This window comes from Camellia sinensis, chromosome 10 (genome assembly GCF_055761805.1).
Source record: "Camellia sinensis isolate YWXY chromosome 10, ASM5576180v1, whole genome shotgun sequence".
NCBI lineage: Eukaryota > Viridiplantae > Streptophyta > Magnoliopsida > Ericales > Theaceae > Camellia > Camellia sinensis.
Genome location: NC_138970.1, coordinates 32318680 through 32335134, shown reverse-complemented (window position 1 = coordinate 32335134; position 16455 = coordinate 32318680).

Below are 16455 nucleotides of genomic sequence, written 5' to 3'. Positions count from 1 at the left end.
CATAAAAAAAATACATGAAATACAAGTCTAGAGACATAATCTTCAAAATTGCCGACATCCTCACTGCCGACATAACATGCATACAAAACACACATCTCGGCATAGCCGACTTCTTGCTTGTTACCTACATATATACATAGGGAGGGTGAGCTTGGATACTCAGTGAATGGTACAAGTAATAAAGGGGTTTAATGAATGATACCCGAGATCTTTTCAAAACAATACATGGTATATCCTTGTCAAAACCATACATAACATAGCTTAACTTGGCTTGAAATAAAACATCAATCGAACCTTGGTCTATCAAAACTTGCTTACTTACATAACATACGTCAACTTAAAACATGGGGTGATGACATTTGGGCAAAACAAAAGCATAACCTCGGCATAACCTTGGTCCTTCAAAACTTACTTACTTACAAGACCCATGCGGTAAACCGTCAGTGGCAAAACAAGACAAAGCAAGGGAGATATCTCAAACAAGGGTGCTGGGAAAGTTTAGAGTCCTCCACCACGAGGGACCTATGTTAGAAAGGCCCGTAGCCCTTTAACACTTGGGTGCTGCGCAAGTTTAGAGTCCTCCAGCACAAGGGACTTTCCGAGAATGCCGTCAAACAAAGCTTACTTGATACATAAAAAAAAGGGGTAATCATTCATACTTGATCAAATACTTTTATCAAAACAAAACAAGGCTTTATCAAATCTTTATAACATAACTTTATTAAAAATACCACTCACATTGGTTCTTGGGACGTCGGGGTCAGGGCAAAGGTCCAAGTCCTACAAACACATGGCAAAATCTACTGAACATACTTCTCAAAACAAGTCTTACATGCATGCAAATGATCTCGGAAAAACATGCTGGGAGTCAAAACACTATTTTACATGTCAGGAAGACATGCTGGGTACCAACCAGGTCTTTGCCGAGGTCCCACACCTCCTGGCCGAGGTGTGGCTACCTAGGCTTCGGCGTGCGACTGCATGCCGAGGTGCACTCAAGACAAAGTAAAGGTGTAAGTGATCATGCAAGGTAGGCCAAGGTGAGATACGATGCTGGGCCTAAGCGCGAGGTCTAGGTAAGAGTGATCTCGGCGACTACCCTTCGGGAAGTGAGGTCTAGAGATCTGGGTTTCCACCCGTGAAGAACAGAAAGAACATGAACATGAAGATCATGAAGAACATGAATGCTAAAATCATAACTTCTTTATCACGAAAATCTGGGATTTCATGCTATGAGTTCGAAAACGTGGACCTGGGTACCCATACTTGAAAATCATGTGAAAACAAGCACAAAAACATGGATCTTGGCATGAACTTTTGGATCAAAACATGACCTTTCTTGAAGAACACACAAATGCTATTTCTCTTTCTAAAGCCGAACTTCAAAGCAATACATGGCTTACAAATCATATTCAATCATGCAATGCAATATCATAAACATAAAGAACAACATGCGCAGATCAAGAATCTAACCTCAGAACACGGATCTAACGGTTCGACCTCTAAGGATCAAGCTTGGAAATCTACTCTCCCTCAAGAACTTCTCTCCCTCTTCTAGAGCTTCTCTCTCCTCTTCCAAAAACAAGCATTGAATTGATAGGTTTTCTCCCTCTGCCGGCTGACTAAACACTCAGCTCGGACACGTGGCAACGGCTGGTTGGTTCTCTTCAAAAAGGTGATAGATTGACAAGACAAGACTATGACAAAGCGTATCTAACAAGCTACTCGGTAAGGCACTCCGGCAAGTGGTGACATCGGCTAAGGACAAAACTTCGGCAACTAAGGTGACAATGACCTCGGCCAGGAAGGACAACACTTGACTAAGCTGTGCCACACCTTGGCCTAGATGCGCCACACCTCGGTCTAGGTCATACCACTCCAGGACAAGATCACTCAGGTGCAAAGGTAACATCTCGGCCTAAATAATACACATCTCGGCCTTGGTGATTCACACCTCGGCCTAGATAATGACATCTCGGCCAATATGTCAGGGCAAAGGTGGAGGTCAAACAAATGGGTTCCAAGATACTTCTAGACTAAAGATGACCTCGGCTTTGAATGATCTAGGCTTAACATAGCCTAGGCTTGGCATGACCAAGGCTTAACATAACTTGGGCTTAACATAGCAGGGAAGGGACAAAGCATGCAAGTAATACTTAAGCAAACAAGACAAGATTCACGAATGCAAACTTAACAAGATGAAGTTATGTAAATGAACATGAACATGATCATGACATGAATATGGGTCGTTACAGCATCTTAACATGGCAAAACATACAAATGCATGCAAACATGACTAGGACAGGAATGTGGGTTGTTACACCCTAGTTGCGATTCTCGAGGAATAAATAATGACATCAAGCAAAATGGATCCTTCATAACCAACCAAGGTGGAAAGTTGTATGGAATGAGTATGACGGGCCACAAACTGTAAGAGTTGTTCATGTTCCCAAAGGGGTTAAACCCATCAATGGCCAACCCTAACCTTACATTTCGAGGCTCCAAGGCAAACTTGGGATGTTGTGCATCGAATTCCTTCCACTCATCACTGTCAACGGGATATCTCAATATCTCGTCGTCCTCTCATTTGTCTTTGTATTGTCTCATGTCCTCAACCCTCTTCCTTGACATGTACAATCTTTTCAACCTTGGTGTCAAAGGAAAGTACCGCAACATTTTATGAAGGATCTTCTTACCCCTTCCACAATTGATCTTGTATCTAGATGTCTTACAAGTCAGACATTTATCTAGTGTTGCATTCTCCTTCCAAAATAATACACAATCATTTATGCAAGCATCAATGAGCTCATATGACAAGCCCAAGTCACGTAGTATTTTCTTAGCTTCATAAGTTGACTTTGGAAGCAAATTTTCTTTCGGTAAAAGTCTACTTAAAAACTCTAGCATCATGTCAACTGACTTATTGCTCCAATGATTTGTTACCTTCATATTAAGCACTTCGAATCACAAACTTCAATAAAGTATAATTTGTACAATTTGGGAACACATCACGCTTGGCATCGGTCAATAACTTATCAAAAGTTCTCACTTCCTCTCCTTGGGTTGTATCAGTCGATTCCCCTCTCATTCTATCTTCCACTAAGGCATCAATACCACCTAAAATTTCATCACCATCAAGTCACATCTCATCATCATGATAAGGCTCATTTGAAACACTGGGTTCCCCATGCTAGTGCCATATAGTGTAAGTTTGCATAATCCCATATTGGAGCAAATGAATTTTCACATTTTGAAGATTTTGTCTACAAACATTCACACACTTTATACACGGGCACAAAATATTACCATTGTGGTCTAAAACCCCCATTGCAAATTGAAGAAATAACTTGACCCCATCATTATATAGTTTACTCATCCTTCCATCAACCGTCCTACCTAAGGCCAATCCAACTTTTATCCATGTCTGATCACAAATGAAAGATTAGGAACAATATAATATAGACTTGTGTATTTATGAACTATTTAAATTGAAAAATTCAATAAGAGCTTCACCAAATATATGTACAAATCTTTAATAAAGATTCTTATACAAGTTCTAAGGTTATATGCAAGCAAGGAATAAAAACTAACAAAAATGGTCATTAATAATTTTAACACATCTTTAAAAAAAAAACAAGACAAAATAGAAACAAAAACAAAAACAAAAATATTAGATGGATCAAAATTAAACACCAACTCTCTTATTGATCACTAACCACTTGACCCATCATTACATTTGTTTTATAATATACTGACAAAATCAAATTTTAGGTTCCCTAACAATGGTCAAATTGACTAAGCAAAGCAACATTTTGCCACACCCATCTAACGGACAATTAATTCAAGATAGTAGGTGAACAAAAACACACTCCGTGATTGATTGAAATAGCATAATAGGTTTAAATATTAGGTCCTATTTAAAGTGTACTAGATTGATTTAAATAAAAAAAACCCTTTATTTGAATCAATTACAAAGTATGTTTTGTTCACCAACAAAACACTAGATCCCTACACAATTCCGTCTCACCCTCTCACCGTTCACTACCAACATGTACATTCAAAGTTGAACATAAACCAATAAATAAGAAAGCATTAAGTTGTTGAGAAAACAAATGAAAAGAAAAGAAAAATCAAAATTCATTGCATACTTGAACTTTCTTATTTTTATTTTTAGCAAATAAACAAAACCCAGTTCAAATGATTTATATATATATATATACATATAATACATATGTCCCTAGCAAAGAAACCAAAACCCAATTCAATTAAGTTTCAAATTTGCTTAACAAATAAATATATATAAATTCATGGAACTTATGGTTTTTATCCTAGTAACAACTAAAATTGTGAGTATCACCATTTCCATCAATCACAACACAACTGGGACATCATATAATTATATCTCAAGACTACCAAATAATTTCTCTACAAATATAGGGGAAAAAATGAAGGAAAACAATTTCACAACATGAGAGCAACCAGTTTTACATTGACCAACACCAATTCTCACTTTTCAAAGAAAAAAAACACATGGGTGGATATAAAAATTAAACAAGAATTGGACACAAAAATTAAATATAAAAAATAATACGAATAAGATTTTATAACATCTTCCCCACTCTAAAAACTTACTTTTATTTTCTGAATCTAACTATGTTTCTAGACTTATTTAAGAAGGGGAAGAAGAAGAAGGAAAAAAAAAAAAAAAGAACAAGAAAGAGATTCACATTTTAATTTTTTTTAAATGAAAAAATATTCAAATAGAATAGAGGAAGATAGAATATTATTAAAAAAGATAGTAGAAAAAAAATAAAAATTCATTTTTTGACCAAATTAAAAATAAAATTAAATAAATAATTATATAAGAGTTGCTGGGTATGGACTGGGAATAATGCAGGATAATAGCTCTGTTGTTAACATGTCTAAGAATTTACAGAGACTGAAAGTGAAACATGGTTGCATTCTTGCTTCCTCCATTTCTTGATTTCATTCAGTAGAATCTTTTCATTTGTCATTTGATTTCAAACTTTTCATTTGCATATCTTCTTCTATAGTGGGCCACCAATTTTATGATGTTATGAAGATGGTCTGCAAATAGCTCCAATTTGTAAATAATGGTTAAAGATCTCATCTCATAATCATTAATATGATTTGGGTCCCATTCATTTTCCTCAACCAATATTCTTATGAAACCAAATTAGGCAATACAATCTATAAAAATGTGCGAGTTTGAGCCCTAACAAAGACTTGACTTACTTTTTTTTCTTTTCTCTTTTTCTTTTTTTAACTCTAGGTTCTGAACAATTTTTGAAAATGTTTTTCCAATCTTAGGAACATGATTTGACCAAAGTATATATATCAACCATTATAGTTTTACCATAACAATTAACAACATTATCAATCAATTAATTGAAAACATAACAAGTAGATCATCACAATTCCAAAACCCCACTTAAAACTCAACCCATTTCCACCAAATCCATAACCCCTATTGTCTCTCTCTTTTTTTTTCTCTCTATCTCTCTCTCTTTCTCTCTTTCTGGGTTTCTTTCTAGTTTCATACACAACAAAAAAATTCAACATTTTGAGAGATCAATCTTCGCCACCGCAGTAGAAGAGGAAGAGAATGGGGAGAGAAAGAGAATAGTAGCAGAGAGAAACATAACTAAGATAAACAATCAGAGAAGCAGCAGAGAGAGAGTCTAAGGAAATACTCACCAGATTTGTGTCCTCCGCCGTTCACCACTGCAACTGCTAGACAGAAAGAGTCTGAAAGATGCCAAAACCAGTGACACCCAAAAGAGAGAAAGAGGAGAGCCAAAAGAAAACCCTCTGTTCGTAGCCCTAAGATTTGTGAATGAGTGTTATTATATTTGGGTGAAGAGAACGGATTTGGTGAGCTCTCTAAAATACAAAATTGTGTAATTTTGTATATTGAAATATTTGGTGACAAAATATTTATCCTCACTACTAATAATTTTAATGGAGATGAAATGTTTTGTCACTAATTTGGCGGCATAATTCCCTCCAAACTTTTCAATGGCGAGAAAAAAGTTTGGCGACGAAAAAAAATTTAAAGACGAAAAATAATTTCGTTGCCTACTTTTTTATTATGGATGTACATTGGCGACGAAATTTTATTTTTCTCTCTAAAAATGGTACATTTAGGGACGAAATATTATTTTCTTCACTAAAAGGTAAGTCTTTCGTGACAAAATTAATTTTTGTCATTAGTTTTTGTCTCCAAAGACTCTTTTTGTTGTAGTGATTTAGGATCATTATCTTTCCCCAGCAGATCATTCCTCACTTATATCTTACCACCTAATTGCTTGTACTCTTTCTCTGTTTATGAAAAACATAGTTATGCATGTGCTCGCACCCCTTTCACGTTAAAACATGGTTTTGTTATGTGTAAGCATCCATGCTGCGCTGAGGCCAATATTGAGGATGTAGGCACTTAGCCTGTGTTAGGCATCATTTAGCTATGCCCACTTCTTATCTATATAAAATGTAGTTTGATTTTGCATTTCCATCCCTTCATAGTATTTGTGTGGTTTTGCACTGCTTATGGTTTGATGATTTTGTTACATTGTATATCATTTGCATGATTTCATTACAATTGTGTATCATTTGCATTCTGCCCCTGAACTACACTGGTTTGATTCCTTGCAAAGGGATACACAGACAATTCTCGGGTTCAACCAACTGCATCTGCATTTTGTTTGTTTGCCGAAGTCTTACAACCTTGTCAAAATAGGTTGTCTTCGGGCTTTGACATTCACTTACATCATGTTATGACTTCGAGCTCTGTCAGAGAAAGGCAACTGTAGACACCCCATTTTTTACCGCCCTTACGACTTGGGTGCCACCCATTGCGCACCCAATGATGAATGTATATGCTTATCAAGCACTTGAAGTCCTCAGCAAAATGCCATAGCTTTGAGCCTTCAAACCCTATAGACCTTTTGCCTTGTTTTGGACCAAAGCCACAGTTTTTCAAGCCTAAAAACCCTAGGACCTGCCACCAACCAATGTAGGCTGTTTGCCATTTGTGTGGCCTGCCGGCCACTTGTGTGTTTTTGCAGATATTTATGCCAACTGTGCCAGTTGTTTCCACAAGTGCATGCATCTACCCACACGTGTATATATGGATATTTCTGAGGGAGTTTCATGTTTTTCTATAAATAGAACGCCTCCCCTTCCATTTTTTAGGGTTGAAAATTTTGAAGCAAAAATATTTCTCTCTCTACAATTCCCTCTCTCTCTTGCAAATTCTTAAGCCTTTGCCTATACACTCTAAACCAAACCTTATGGTATTTGAGCTGAGGTACTTTTAAGCTTACTTTGAGCTTTTGAGGGTGTATAAGTATTGGTTTGTCAATTAGAAAGGTTCTCCTCTTCAAGAGGTATAAGTCTTGGCTTGTTTCTTTGATTTATTTGCTATTTTTCCTACTGTTTTTAGACTATTTTTAGACTGTTTGTATTCTATATTTTTGGGCTGAAACTTGTGGTTTAAGGCCATCAGGGGTGGAGGGGTGGATCACCCTTCTTTGCACCTCACTTCTCAAGTCTTTCCCCTTGTGTTTCCCACTTTTTTTTCAACTTTTTTTGAGCTTTTTAATACTAAATTTCAGAGGTTTTTCAAAGGTTAAAATCATATTTTGAAGTCCCAAAAATAGAGGGGGTAGCCTCCCCTCCTTATGCTTGTTTACTAGCTTAACTCGCTCCATGTTGTAGCTTACTCTTTTAGCTCTTTTGCCTTCAATTCTAGCACTGTTTTTAGGTGTTTTAGGACTGTTTTATTGTGCTTGTTCATTTATGTCTTGTATTGCATACTTGTAGTGTAATGGTCCTCATAGGTTTAGAGGTTTAGCCCCTAGCCACCAACCTATTTTGAGTTGATAGAATTTATTTCTTGCATTCCATACTTGTGATCACCTCTAATCACTTCTGCAACCTCCATCATTTCTTGGCTTTTTCTTTGTTTTGAAAGTTGTTTCAAACCAAGTGTTTGTTTAAACATAAGATCCAGGTATTGTGCTTAATGGTTTAGTCCCTTTGGGGGTTCATTACCAACGGCATGGTGTCTCTCCCATGCCCAAAACAACACTTGGCTTGGTACTTCTTTCCATTAAAGGACTTAAAGCTCACTTTTGGACTTAATGAACTAATGAATGGTTGGTAATTAAAATGAAGTAATACAATTGGGACTAAAAATGATGCAAGATAATAAGCAATTTTGTGTTCAATTGGATGTTAATTGAACACATGGAAACTTGAGGCATTTCATACTTGCTAGTGATGAAATGGTTCAAGTTCCCAATGTCAACCACTTCCCTTGATCAATCCATGATAGAGAGGAGGTTTGGGAGTCTTCTATTGTGCATTTATTGAAATTGTATACCTTGGTTCATAGGCCATCATGCAATGAAATTGCATCGATTGATGGCTTGCAAATTGAGCTTGCCACTCCTTTGAACTATTTGATGATAAGGAGGGGTAAGGTGTACAATACCCTGTTTATGCTCTGTATGCTTTCTGCTGCAGCAGGAGGGACCAAGTTTTAGTAACCAGCAGGCCACTTTTTCTGGCCGGCAGGCGACTTCTTTTGGACGACAGGCTATCTTTTGTGGCCGACCGGCCACTATTTCTGGCCTGCCGGCCACTTTTGTCAAATTGAGCAGCAACTTTTTGGAATAGAACAGAGCAGAGGCAGATGTGAAAAAATGTTCTAACTGTGCAATAGAGGCATTCTGGCAGTAGAATAGTGGGCTTTTCGGGTGGAAATACGCACATACATGAGCATTCCTCGTTTTCCAGGGTTGATTAGTTAGCTTAGTTACTTTTTTCATGTTGTATTCATGTTATAATTAGTTAGTTAATTCTAATTTAATTAATTAATCAGTGTAATTAATTAGTTAGTTGCATAGAATAGTTAATTAATTAACTGGTTTTGTAATAACTAGCTAGCATAGTTAGTTTGTTTGGTTTGTAATAATTAGTTAATTCATTTTGCAATAACTAGTTAATTAGCTTAGCTAGTTAGTTTATTTGAACCCTCCTGCGCGAGGGCACAGTTGTAATAATGTGTATGTCTTCCAACCCCACGTCTTTCTCCCTTTTATTTACCTGCTTATGATGATTATCATGTTTCGTTTAGCAGCTCTCATGCCTTACATCCATTGTCTTGCATGCTTTGAGCTTGCATGCTTTGAGCTCAGCGCATGATTCTAACTTGCATTGTTAGTTAATACTTCTTTCAATACGTGCGGCCGCATGCTATCAAATTGATTCATATGCCATATTAGTAGCTGAAGCTAGTAATTGCATATCGCATATGTTGCATTAGTCATATTGCATAGTTAGGATCATGCATTATTCTAACTCTGTCATCTTTTTTAGCTTGGAGTAATAGGTGAGCTTTTATTTGTTTTAGCATATTGCATGAGTGTGGTTGTTACCATGTCATAGCATGTTCACCATGAGGCTAAGTGCTTAAGTGATAAACTATTTGAATGCCTGTAGATGGAGGCTAGTTGCTTGAATTGGGATAGTTTGATTAGTGTACATTTGAGCCCACTTTTTCAAGTGGCACATTCACAAACTCTTTTCAAAAAACAAACATGAAATCAAATGTTCCAATTTTTCCAAAGTAGTCTATACTTGTGTGTGTCACATAGTAAGTTAGCCTAATAAAATTGGAACAAGAGCATATTATGTAAATAAGATTCACATCATGATTAGTAGAGGCCGATCTTTGATCAGGCGAGCGGGGGTGCTCAATTCATGACCTTTCCCTATCGTACCTAAGTTCCTGAGCTGAGACAATCTTGGTGATGACGGACACGTGACCTTTGGCATGAGTCATGGGTTTCTTAATTTTTTAAAAAATATTTAGGTAGAGACTCTGTATCTGGCAAAGAAATCCATTTTTGGCATAGTAATCCATTTTTGGCATTTTGATTCAAAATCGATTTTCCAAAAGATTTGTTGGACTTGGACTCTTTTGTGTTTATCTATTTTACATTGCACTTGTGAGATTAGATTCAGAACCACGAGAGTCCAAACTATAGGGCTAGTCGTATCCGAAAAGAGCACGAAAAGTCGAGCTACACCAGCCAGTAATCCATAGATCATCGAAGACCTCTTAAACAAAAATCAAATTATTAGGGGCTAGAGAAACAAATAACAAGTATAAAATATCCATTGAGCTATGCACACATTTATGGGACAAAAAAAATTTAAACTTTGTGTACATATATCATGCATCACCCTTTCGTCATCACATTTATACAGATAAGACAAAAAGGGACTTAGCCCTAATTACAAAATAAACAAAAACTTAAACTTTAATCACATAGCCATGACCACTTGACATATCTAGAACCTCCACAGGAGGCACATAGGTTGGCTAACAAGACAGAGTCCAGGCAAAAGCTCTAGGCCTGGTCACGCGCTTGATCACCTACATACATAAATAATACAGTGAGTTGGAGCCTAGTGAATAACAACAGAGTAAAGGTTTTATAAATGATGTCCATAACAGATTCAGAAATCAAAGTTCATATCAGAAACATATTCAGATTCACATAGACAGATTTCATAAACAGTTATACATAGTATATCTATTAGCTAACATATCAAATTGGTCATAAAGACCAACATGCATAGTCGGTACCGACGACCATAACGGTCAACATCTTTGTGCACAAATAGCCATAGTATTGTTACCCCCAGGCGCGGGCCACGTGAACATAGGCCACTTTATTGTTTCCCCCGGGGTGAGGGCCACATGAACATAAGCCACGGTATTGTTTCCCCTGGTGAGGGCCACTTACATATTGACCACAGTATTGGTACTCCTGTGCAAGGGCCACGTGAACATAAGCCACGGTATTGTTTACCCCGGGTGAGGGCCATGTGAACTAAGGATGCCACAAATACATTTTAACAAAATGGACATTCATTCATGATTCATAAAATAGCATTTCAGAAAACAGATCATGTCATTTCAGTAAGAAAATACTTATAATCAAACATAGCTTTATAGAGTTGTTACTCACAGATAGCTCCAGAAGTAGAACAGACGGTAACGCATGACCTACACAAACACATAACATATACACATTAAAGCACAATATCACTTCCTTGATCAAACTTGACTTCCCTTGTCTTTTTCTGTCTAAATAATCTGAAGTTCTATTACGCTTATTCTTTCTTGATTCAAATGAATCAGGTTCTCATTTCAGTCTGTCTATTCTACAATTCTACCATTCTTTCCAGCCTATCTATTCTAGCATCTGACAACACCCTTTCATCTACATTTCTTGCATTCTCCATTTGTCTATTTAAAATAGGAAATAATAAACATAGGCCCGCCAGTTCTCATATTCATATCATTTATGCATATATCAAGTCCACACACACTCACACATGCGATACAATGCCCTAATTTCTTTTCTAGGACATCCTATAGCTCTTTTGGATACGCGTGTGCGGTATAACTCATGCTCTAATACCACTCTGTCACAACCTAACCCCTGTCCCACGGGATTAGAGACGTAACCAGCTAGTAATCCGAGATTACCAAAGGCCTACTTAATAGTAAATAGTATTAGAAGCTAGTGGAAGCCAATGATATTACATTACATCGTCCAATGAGCTATGAAACCAAATGAATAAAAAAAAAATTATATGCATCACTGTACAATCACCCAATATTATATCATACACGTGTACCAAAATCATATACAACACCTAGGGAATTAATCCTTTAATTAAAATTCATAAAACAAAAGATCTTAACTATAAGTCACTTGAGCAGTTCACAAAAGGGTGAACTCATAATCACCCAAAAGCCTTGGAGTTAGCTCAAAAGAAACCTTGAAGTGAGACACAGTGATTGGCTTTACAAAACAGAAGGTAGGTTGACGCCCTTAGGTCCTTTCTTAATCTTGATCACCTACATAATAAATATAAACTATGAGCTAAAGCTTAGTGAATAACAAATGTGTAAAGAGATTATGAATGATGTCCATTTAGACATTAAGGTCATGGAGTTACAGTAACAAGTCCATTCACATAGCAATATCATGTTCGTTAAATAAAAGCATAGCAATCATAAGGATCCACGTGCACATGTAGCAGTCTTTAAGATCATAGTCGGTAGGATCATAGTGGATACAGACGATCATATAACTTAATATCTTGTACACATTTGGCCATGGTAGTATTACCCCCAGGTGAGGGCCACATGAATATAGGCCATAGTACTATTACCTTCGGGCAAGGGCCACGTGAACATAGACCATGGCATTATTACCCCCGGGTAAGGGCCATATGAACATAACCTTGATATTCTTACCCCTGGGTAAGGGCTACGTAAACATAAACCACGGTATTATTACCCCCGAGTAAGGGTTACGTGAACATATTGCATGAGATGGAATACTCATTCATTCAGTAAATCATATCGATTTAGAAACAGTCCTTAACAATAACAGTAAGAAAGAGATATAGCTTAAACATATCTTTACAACATTGTCACTCGCAGTTAGTTCTGTGGAGCACATGGCTAGGACTCGGTGTTTGACCGACATAAACACGTACAAGTATATTGGTCAACATACGGTCTCACTGGTTCGATTACTCATTACTTAGTCATTAAATCTCTCATTCTTGTTCCTTAATTTCCTTCATGTTTATAAGATGTGAATGCACATGAAAACCATTTGAAAACCATGCAAACAAAGGCCTGGAAATCCGAAAAGTAGAAAGAAAATCAAACGAAATCTGCCCTGTTGGCCGCATGTGCGGTAGCCTTGGCCGCACATGCGGTGGTTAAGCAGTGTGCATTTTTGGGCAGAGGAGGCTTGGTCGCTTGTGCGGTGGCCCAGGCCGCTCGTGCGATGGCCTAGGCCGCTTGAGCGGTCTGGGTGAAAACCAGTTCGAAAAATCTACTGAAAATGGAACTCTTCCCTTTTTCCAAAACCAACTTCAATTTCATGCAAACAAGGCCCAAAACTCATAAATACATCTTCAATTCTATAACTCTAACTTCAAACAAAAACATAACTTTAACACAAAACCTATTTGGCCATTCACAAGATCTAAAAGCTTGGAGTTAAGAAGAAAAATAAAACTGTGCATGTGGTGAGTTCCCAAATCAAAAGTCCATGAAGATTTCTCCTCAAATCTCACAACTTATACTAGAAACAAATGAATAAACAAGAATAATGCCATGGATGTAAACACCTTGAGCTATTTCCGAGAATTTTCCTCTTTAGGGTTCTAAACATTAACTTACACCCCTTTTCTTCATAATTTCATGATGAGGACAACTTTAATTCATGAGATTTAGGGAAAATTTCTTACCTAAGTTGATAATTTGATGAAGATTGCTCAATTCCCCTTCTTTTCCTTCTTGCGCTAGAGTTTTTCCCCCTTCTCTTCCTTTTGTTCTAGACCTCTCCCAAGTCTCTCTACAAATATCTATCTTTATATCTTTCTCTTATTTTGTTGCCTGGCACTAATAAATTCTAATTAATCTTAAATTAGCGTAATAAAACATATGCTCTTAATTAGTGTAATTGTCATCTCATACTACCTCAAAACACACTAAATTTATACATGCCACTGTGAATCAGGCTCTAATTCCAAACATTTAATTCTAATCTTATGGTTACTGATTCAGACAGGTTTATTTCCCATTTCTATCTATTTGTTTCCATTAATTCAATATAATTAACACGTGGCACAAAGAACACGTGGCACATATAACACATGGCATACAATTATGGCACACAATTTTGCTTAGAAACACATAATTAAGGCAAATCACATAATTCACCAATTAATCAAGGATGCGGTTGTTACATTGCAAACACTTGGACACAAATTCAGCAATTTCCTTCTTCATTCCCGGCCACCAAAAATTTAGCTTTAAACCTTGATACATTTTTGTATTCCCCGGATGGATGCAGAATTTTAACCTGTGGGCTTCTTGCATAATTCGCTTCTTCAAGTCAACGTCATTGGGCACACATAACCTCCCTTGAAATTTCAATACTTCATTTTCAAAAATGAAACCCGGTCTCAGTTTAGATTCCCTTTCATCAACCACCTTCTTTAGGAATTCATCTTGTTGTTGTTTCTTCTTAATCTCCTCAATGAGTGTCGGTTCTGCAGTAATAGCAACTAAAGTCCCTCATGGTTCTCGCAAAACAATCTCAACTTCAATTATTTCTAACTCTTGGAGCAATTCTCTTTGTCCGGTGAGTAAACAAGCCAAGTTCCCAATTGATTTCCAACTAAGGGCATCGACTATAGTATTTGCTTACCCCATATGGTACAAGATTTGTAAATCATAGTCCTTAATTAATTCCAGCCATCGTCGTTGTCTCATATTCAACTCTTTTTTGGTGAAAAAATACTTGAGACTATTTTGATCCGTAAAAACTTCACATGTTGCCCCTTATAGGTAGTGGCGTCAAATCTTCAATGCAAAAATTACAGCGGCAAGCTCCAAATCATAAGTCAGGTAATTCTTTCTATGTGGCTTCAGCTGGCAGAAAGCATAAGAAATCACATTTCCATTCTGTATCAACACACACCCCAAACCTTTATAAGAGGTATCACTGAAAATAGTAAAACCATCCGTACCAGAGGGTACGGTGAGAATTGGTGCAGTCACAAGCCGAGTCTTTAATTCTTGAAAGGCTGACTCCCTCTGATCAGTCCAATCAAATGTTACCCCCTTTTATGTCAATTGTGTAAGAGGCAAAACAATCTTAGAAAAATCTTTGACAAATCTTCTGTAGTACCCGGTCAAACCCAAGAAACTTCAGACTTCAGCAACACTAGTCGGTCTAGGCCAATTAACAATTGCCTCTATCTTTTGCGGATCAATAGAAATGCCATTTTTAGTTATGACATGCCACAAAAATGTAACAGTAGCAAGTCAAAATTCACACTTAGAGAATTTAGCGTACAATTTCTTCTCCCTCAAAGTTTGTAAAACAAGTCTTAAGTGTCGTTAATGTTCCTCCTTACTTTTGGAATAAATCAAAATGTCGTTTATAAAAACAACAACAAACTCATCTAGGAACGATTTGAAGACTTTATTCATTAAATCCATAAATGCAGCAAACGCATTAGTTACTCCGAAAGGCATAACAAGAAATTCATAATGGTTGTACCTTGTCCAGAAAGCAATCTTTTCTACATCTTCCCCTTTGACTTCCAATTGGTGATATCCAAATCTAAGATCAATTTTGGAGAAGACTTAAGCCCCTTGCAATTGGTCAACTAGATCGTCAATGCGAGGCAACGGATACTTTTTCTTCATGGTCACCTTGTCCAATTCACGGTAATCAATGCAGAGTCTCAATGAGCCATCCATCTTTTTTCACAAATAAAACCGGAGCGCCCTATGGTGAGGTACTTGGCCTGATAAATTTCTTATCCAACAACTCTTATAATTGAATTTTTAACTCCTTCAATTCAGTGGTCGACATTCGGTACGGAGTCTTGGAAATCAGCTGTGTACCCGGTACTATCTCAATAGTGAACTCTATTTCCCTATCAATCAAATCCCCTAGCAAATCATCGGTAAATACATCTGGAAATTCTCTAACAATAGGAATAATGTCTACACAACACAAATATCCTTTACAACCTTTTCTAAGTAGTTTACACACCTTCATAGATGAAATCCCCATTAAAGCTAAATTTAGCCAAATCAGGTGGGTGAAAAGTAACTTGCTTAGTTACACAATCAATCGTAGCATGATATTTCGATAACCAATCCATCCCCGAAATTACATCGAAATGATCAATATTCAGGGACAACAAATCAACATATAAACGCATGTCCCTAACAACAAGGTGTAGACACCCCATTTTTGACGGCCCTTCAAGGCTTGGATATTCTTGCAGGTACATCCAATGATGAGTCTGATTGCTCGCCCAGTGCTTGAAGTCCTCAGTGGAACACTACAGGTTTGAGCCTTTCAAATCTTGCTTCCATTTTGTCTCATTTTTTGGACCATGTCTTCATCTTTCCCTACTGCAGTCTCTGGTGGCCTGTCGACCATCTACGAAGGCTATTGGCCAGAGCTTCTAGTCTGCCGGCCATTGATGTGCCTTGCCGGCCATCACTGATGGCCGGTCGGCCACCAGTGTTTTCTGTAGATATTTTGTGCCAGCTGGTTGCACAAATGCATGCATCTGTCCATACGTGGAGGGCTGGATCTCCTTGTATAGAATTCATGTTTTCTATATATAGGGAGTCCCTCTCTCATGTTTTATGGTTAGAAGATTTCAAACTCAAAATTTTCTCTCTCTAGATTTCTCTCTCTCTCTCTCTCTCTCTCTCTCTCTTATAATTCTCTACACTTTTGCCTACTTACATTACACTCTTGCCTTGATTTCCTTAACAAAACTTGATCACCTTTG